Genomic DNA, 7,500 nt, shown 5'->3' with positions numbered 1-7,500 from the left:
GACTACAGGACAGAATGTAGTGGTCAAACCGTTTCAGACCTGCATGAAGTCTTCGCGATTAAAAATCGCAACTGAGTAGCCTAAATACAAAGTTGGCATCCCATATGATCACTGATTGTTTTCATCACTCCTTATCAACAATGTCTTGATTTCGACCCGCTAGCAGAAAAAACTTCTCGGTAACGTGGCAAACAAGCTTAGTCCTGACCAAGTCACAGCGGCGTATACAAACTTATTTTATCCTTCCTGAAGTGACCGATAACGGGACCTTGTAAATTGGCAGATGCCAAGTTAAATAAGCAACACCGCATAGTTTTACTTGTCTGTGTCTATCAACGTTTTACACGTTAAGGTCAGCTATTTGTTCGGCTAACTTTAGCCAACGTTGTGTGTATGGCACGTTACTACTTAACCCTGTCATAGCCAAACCAAAACTGGACATTTTCGAATTATGGCGAACTAGTTGGTTGGACTTTCATGTCAGACAGCAGCTGGTTAAAGAGCGGTTTTTCTGTGTGACATGTAGCAGTTAACCCTACATTCATGCCAAGCCTAGTTCTTGGAGGAATAGTTAATGTTAATGTGGGACAGTCACAATACTTGTAGATGTCATGGCTAGCTAGCTAACGCGGAATGTGTCCATCGTCTGCAATTAGTTCCCTGATTAAAACTGAACATGCTTTGTTTATTCAATGTTTAACTTCGCATTATTGGTTGTAGGCTACGGCCACAAGAGCAGGTTCCTAAGTCTTACGAGGACTAGCCTATGCCAACGCCATGCCAATCCTCATTTGTGTGAACGAGCTTGTTAACTTATTTATGTATGACGTTTTATTAGCAACGTCCGTTTTTTTTTTTTTTAACCCCAATCCATATCACAGCAATGTTTGCATTAGGGAGACTTGAAGGCGCTCTGCTTCTTTGTTATAAGTAACAAGACTGGCGTCGACAGTGGGGCTCGTGCTGCCCAGATCAAACGCATGTAATGTTACAACGTTGCTCAAACATTGATCCACTGTTACCGAGGGATTTCCAGGTAAACCCGTGCAAACATTTAGATGTTGACTTTTGGTATGGCACGAAACGCAAGAAGGGCATGCGGCTTTGTTGTACGACCGCGGTCTTGTCCATTTGCACGCTTGGTAATGGAATCAATAGAATCGGAGCACAGTCCTATTTTCATGCAACAAGCCATAACTTATAAGCGAGCCGGAGGTTGTTGGAAGATATCGTTCATTTGAGGTCAATCCTCATCTGCCGTGTGCAAAGCATCTCTTGAGAACAGCCCGTGTTATCTGATCGTGTCAGTCTCGTTGCCACACACACGAGTTCATTTCAGTGATGCCATCAATAATGTACAGTGCTTTTAGACGCGGATGGACGTCCGCTAATGGCCTGCTTGAGTTTGTGAGGTCCTTTTTTCTTTTAAATAAATGCTCGTCTAAATGATTGCATTAAGGCACTACTACTATTGTAAGGTGTAATTCTCCTTCCATCGCAGTGACTGGCTTATATAGTGGTGTGACTATATGCAGACCTGTTTGAACTGTTGAACAACCTATGAATTTATTTATTTATGAATTTAGCTTATGGAATGTATGTACTGATGGCCTGTGTGTGCCCACCTCCTACTTTCCTGCCTGCAGCCAGGCACCCTACACAAACAGACAGACACTGCTCCCACCTAAAAGAATCATGGCATCGAGGCAGAGAAGCTCTATATGCATTGCTGACCTCCCCTCCAGTGAATGCTCTTTTAGCAGGCTAGCACCGGGCTCGAGTCAGCACACAATCCCATTTACGGCACCACATTAAGCCGCACTCAGCACACCTTCAGTGACATCTCCCGGGGTGCCACCTCAGCAAATGAACCCCCGGTTCGAAAACGTTACCTGTCTGCCTGTGGCATCACCCTGCCGTCCACACCGCACCTCTTGCGAGCCATGCCATGCAGGCAGAGGTGTAGGTTTGGTTTAGAAAGTGGTGGGTAATGTTAATTAATGTAGGAAATTCTCCGGGTGTGCAATTTTTTGCATTATATCTTAAAAAGTGGTGGGGAGGGACGAGCCAGGTTCATCCACACCTAAATTTACGCCCATGCGTGCAGGCCCAGTGAATGGGCTCTGGAGCTGTGCTCTCTCTCCTGCTGCTGACGCTGTTACTTTGTCATCTTTTATGCAGAACGGCGTAAAGCATGGACATGCTCTAATTGCATAGTCGTTTTATAACTGTTATTTGTTTGTTTGCTGCTTTTACTTACAGTGTGTATCATATTTCAGCTTGCCTGTTTTCGTCCGTGTAAAAATAGTTGTGCTCTCCTCTGATATGTCAGAGGGAAGGGGAACATTGTAAATCATGTCTTCGTTTTATGATTTGATGATGGAGCGGTGGCATAGCGATGCCCATGGAAACTGCAGCTTGGGGGATGATCATTCAATATCATCCCCCACCCCCCAAAAAAGTGGGGGTGCGTGCGGTTCATCCTGTGAGAACTCGGTTGGCCTTGGCAGTTGGATGGCAGTGTGTCAGGTTATGGTGGTGGTGGGGGTGCAGGGGGTCGGACTGGCAGGCACTGGGATCCATGGGTCAATACAGTATCGTTGCGTTCCGGACCGAGGAATGCTAAGCATTTGTGTGACCCCCGCACCGCCTGTTGTCCCGGCTTAAGGAACCAAAACTAATTTGAGAAGTTGTGCCGGTGCCAGCGGTGATTGAATGGAGGGGCACTGATGCGTTTGAACAGCTCTGTGCTTTTCGGCGGGCACTGCTGCTGCAGGGGCAAGCTGTTTGGGAAGAGAGAGTGGACTCGGCTGGACTAGGTTGGTTAAGAGGGGTGGACTTGTTTTTTTTTAAAGATTGGTCAGTGAAGAGGATTTTTGTCTGCTTTGTTTTGCCATGTATGGCGGATCTGTGTTCATTTATTACAGAGACTTTGTTCTTCAAAAATGGCAAGGCTTGTGCAAAAATGTTGGAGCACAGTGTTATGTTTGAGGTCTGTAGAGATTCAGAATTTTTTTTAGTGGTGTGGTAAGGAGGATTGGAAAAAAAATGACCTTGAAAACCTATATTGACCCAGTGGCTGTTTTTTAATGCATTACCATTTAGTTTCATTCCGCTGACTAACTCAAATTGTTGCCGTCATCAGTGTGAAGCGATTAAGTGATTGGCGTTGTTTCTTCAACCCCCCCCATTTCAAACTCTCCCCTTATCTGAAGGAGCAACGCCTGCCCGCCTGCTCGCCCGCTCGCCCGCTCGCCCGCCTGCTTTTTTACACGATCCATTTTCTCTGCTGGTGATTTAGCGATGCAATTTGGGTTAAGTGGCTTTCTCTGGGCACAAAAGCCACCTCCTCTCCCTAATGGGTCCAACAGCACCACCACTAGTGCACACCCCACCATCTCTCCCAGAACCAACACACACACACGCACACACACAGGCGCACACACACACAGGCACACTTGCACACGCACAGGTACACGACTCTCACATCACTTCCATGACCACTTAAGTCCCCCTGGTACGTGCACGTGGGCTCACACACACACGCATGCATACTGATGTAATCACAAATGCATGCCTGGCTCACACACAGAGACCCATACGGGTTCACCCAGAGACGCACAAGACAAGCGTTGTCTGTCCTCGTCCTGGCTGTTGCTGCCTGGCTCATTCTATTCTTCGTTCTGCCCTCTAATACTCTTCCTCTCCACATATCCTCACCATGCCTCTGTGGCACACACACACACACACACACACACACACACACACACACACACACACACACACACACACACACACACACACACACACACAGGCTTTTTCTTGTTTCTTTATTATTCCTCTGTGCGGCCATGGCCACAATGTGTGTGTTTCAGTTTGCACTTCACACGGGAAATCAATCTCCATGCACACGCACAAGCATTTCATCTTTCTACTGTGAATTATCTGCGCGGATCCATTCTACACACCTGAACATGCATGTGATGTGACCTTTCATGGTCCAGTCATGCTCAGTGGGCATGCACGCTGTCCAGGAAATGTGAGTACGTGTTGAATCACAGGGAACAGTATTGAGGATTCAATCATCAAAAGGACATGGCGGTCTTCTTCTGGCTGTTCCTTCATTTTCTTTTTTCTTTACAAAAGCCACCATTTCGGTCCGTCCACTCAACACACACAGCAGGCTTTCAATTTGAAAATGAAAGGATTTTCATCAGAAGTTACACACTGTCCATTTTGAATACCTACAATGAAGACCAAAAGTAAATCTAGACCTAAAAGAATACAAAGACTGAATTTGGAATTTTTAGGTGCTATGTTTTGAGAGTTCAGTCCACTGAAAGTACATTCTGTTGGCGATGCGTTGGCACCAGGGCTTGACATTGGCACCTGCCAACCGGCAAAATGCTGGTAAAACCTGGCTGTCGCTGCTAGTAAGTAAGTTAACAAGTTCAGTCTCGCTAGCCACTTTCACAGATAAGCTTAATGTATTCCTTGGTGGGACAATTCACAGCAGTTGCGTCAATTGTTTATATTTAAATGCAAGAATATTCTAAAGAAGAAAAAAAAAACTGACAACAAAATTCTGGCTAACAGAAAGGCTAAATGGCTAGCAACTACGGAAAACCAATAGCCAGAGTGGCCGGTGAGCAAAAAAGTTAACGTCAAGCCCTAGTTGGCACTGAGAGACTATAGGGATTTCTTCTATCTTCTGGGAGGACTGTAGTGTGGGAGTCTAGTGTCAGTGGAAATTGGACCCCGAAAGAGGCCGATAACGACTGGACTTCTCAGCGCGGGTGGAGCTAGAACTCATTTCCTGTGTGGAGAGATAAAGAGAGGAGGAGGAGGGAAAAGAAGTGATTGAGGGGAAGGAAGGAAGGAAGGCAGAGAGCAGGAGTGGGAGGAAGAGAGAGATATGGGTGTAAAGGAGCTTTAGAATCTTAAACTTAAGGAAAAAATGTAGCTAATAGTTCCCAAGGAAAGAGGATAAACGGTCTTCAAGGAAAAGATAAAGTTTTTGTGGTAACTTTTGGTTAAAAGGCATTTGCCAAATGCAATGTAAGTTTAAGCTTAATGCAAAAAGTTTTTGGCAAGAATTTTTTATTCAGCTATGTATTTTTAAAAATGTATTGTTGACGTTCAGGTCAGTTTTTGTTGCGTCAACTCCGACCTTCAGCAGTTATTACAATGCACAGAAGCTGCAAAGGTTACAATGCCAGCAATGTTACAGACAGATGGCGTGTTTCAGACTCTGTGGGTCAACGTCTTACCACGTACAACAACAACAACCCCTTGTCAGCCAAGAGGCGTATTCGGTTCTGACCCGCTAACCCCTTCAGGTGCACTCAGACACATACAGAAGCTAACAAGTGCACAATAGTACTCCTCTGCTGAGTCCCTGAGGATCCTGCAAAATAACCCATCGGATTGGAAGTGCTGAAGAGGTCAGTGCTGCTGTCAGAAAAGTAAGGATCAAGTTGAAAGCTCCCCTGATTTTCGAGCTGTCAGATATTTTTCTTTTCACCACAAGCACACTGGGTTACAGCTGCTTATGCCTAGACGTCCAACAGATGAGGTGCAAGAAGGGTCTTGGATCCGAACTTGACTTGGATGTTGTTGGATAGGCTGTTCTTCACAAGAATCCCCAGCAAAGAAGCCAGGCATACTTCAGGGAGTCTAAAGCTGTCCTCTGTTTCAAGCCACTTAGGTTAATTCATGGACCTGTTTAAAGACCGGATATGGCAGTGAAATGTTGTTCTCTGCCCATTCCATCCTCATCAGTCAACGGTGTACTTAAAACTAGATGCTGTTTACCCCCTCGTCTCCTGCCCCAGCTAGACACACACACACACACACACACACACACACACACACACACACACACACACACACACACACACACACACACCCGCATTGCATATGGCAGACACTTTTTAACGAAAGCCACTTGCAATCGAGGACAACACACACACACACACACACACACACACACACACACACACACACACACACACACACACACACACAGGGGATGTGCAGAGGTGTGTGTCTTCCATGACTCCGTGCCTCTGAGGCAGCTCAGTGCAATGGGTGTTTAGCCTGAGCTCATAGCCATATTTCCTGCCCGGCTGCAGGTGAGTAATGCCTGATGCTCCGGGGCACAGGAAATCTCTACCTGCATGACTGGCTGACTGCTGCAGGTACAAACACAACTGCAACTTCATGTTACTTTTTAACCTCCCACATCATATGCAACACCTAGTCAGTGCCGGTGTTCTGTCGAGATGAGCTGCCTCGTCGAGATGAGCTCCCGGTAGCCTAAAGGTCAGATTAGACTTCTGCAACTGTGCTCGTCAAAAGTCGCGTGGGAGTGGCCACGAACGAACATTGTATTCATGCATCTGCGAGTTCTGCGAGGTCCGAGGTCTCGTCGCGACTCGTGAGCCATATTTGAAATTGCGTGATTACTTTCACTAGGCCTACATTGTAAGCACTGCGGTCATTAAGCAATGTTGCTTTCTAGCCCGGTTAGCTAGGTATTTTCACACAAATTGCAAAGACAATGCACTGGTATCATTATTTGACATACCCAATCTGTTTTCACGAGCAGAAAATGCAAGCATGTAAAGACAGTTGATTCTGCCGTTGTGTGTTTACATTCGGTGGAGGAAGCTACGGTAGTAAAACCGCAGGCATTGTGCCACGAGTGTTCAACTGAACTGATGCATTGTTTGTTACTTAGCTTGAAGCTTTGTGCCTTTACACACATTTACACACAAGGCATTAATATAGTTTTTAACAGACTACAGCTCTGCTCTCGCAAACTACTGGCATTGCGCTGCCACAAGAACAGAACAAGGAAGTAGCGAGACGACCAATCATAGCGCCTTTTTGTCTGCGTCCTCCGCGTCCGTCGGACGGATAGTTAGAATTTTTTTTTGAATTTCGAGGCGCTCTACGACGGGCGCAGAGCCTCTCAGAGCCTGCACAGACAGAAGACGGACGGACGCACAGGCTATGCGTCCGAAGCATAAATCTAGCTTAACTCGACAGTGACGTCCTATCTATGCTAATCGTCGAAATTAGCTACCTTGATTTTCATTCCGTGGAGACGTTTCAATAACTTGCCAATAAAATATTGATTGCTTATTTTATTTTGGCTACAATTTTAAAACGAGCAGCGTGTCTCGTCCGTGCCTTTAGGCTTTTCCGGAGAAGTTTCTAATAATTGCCAACTATTAGCTAATAACTTGCCTATAGAATAGGCCTATTGACTGTTTAGGCTATTTTATTTAGTAGGCCACTATTTTAAAACGAGCAGCGTGTCTCGTCCACGCCTTTAGACTGTCAGGCAGAAGTTTCTAATAACCAACTCAATATTATAGCTCATAGGCCTAGGCTATAGAAACAAACACAGATCCTTTGAAACAAACAATTCTTAAATCAGTAGGGTTGATTATTAATACGTTTTATTAGATCATTAGAACAAGTTTGACGCGG

At 45.5% G+C, this 7,500-nt stretch overlaps 1 protein-coding gene across 2 annotated transcripts in view; it reads left to right on the top strand.

Moving 5' to 3' along the window:
• Nucleotides 1-7,500, top strand: part of tgfbr1b (transforming growth factor, beta receptor 1 b) — an 85,337-nt gene that overhangs the window by 404 nt on the left and 77,433 nt on the right. The gene's annotated exons all lie outside the window — the stretch shown is intronic.

Source organism: Engraulis encrasicolus, chromosome 9 (assembly GCF_034702125.1).
Source record: "Engraulis encrasicolus isolate BLACKSEA-1 chromosome 9, IST_EnEncr_1.0, whole genome shotgun sequence".
NCBI lineage: Eukaryota > Metazoa > Chordata > Actinopteri > Clupeiformes > Engraulidae > Engraulis > Engraulis encrasicolus.
This window is presented reverse-complemented; position numbering and strand designations above follow the sequence as displayed.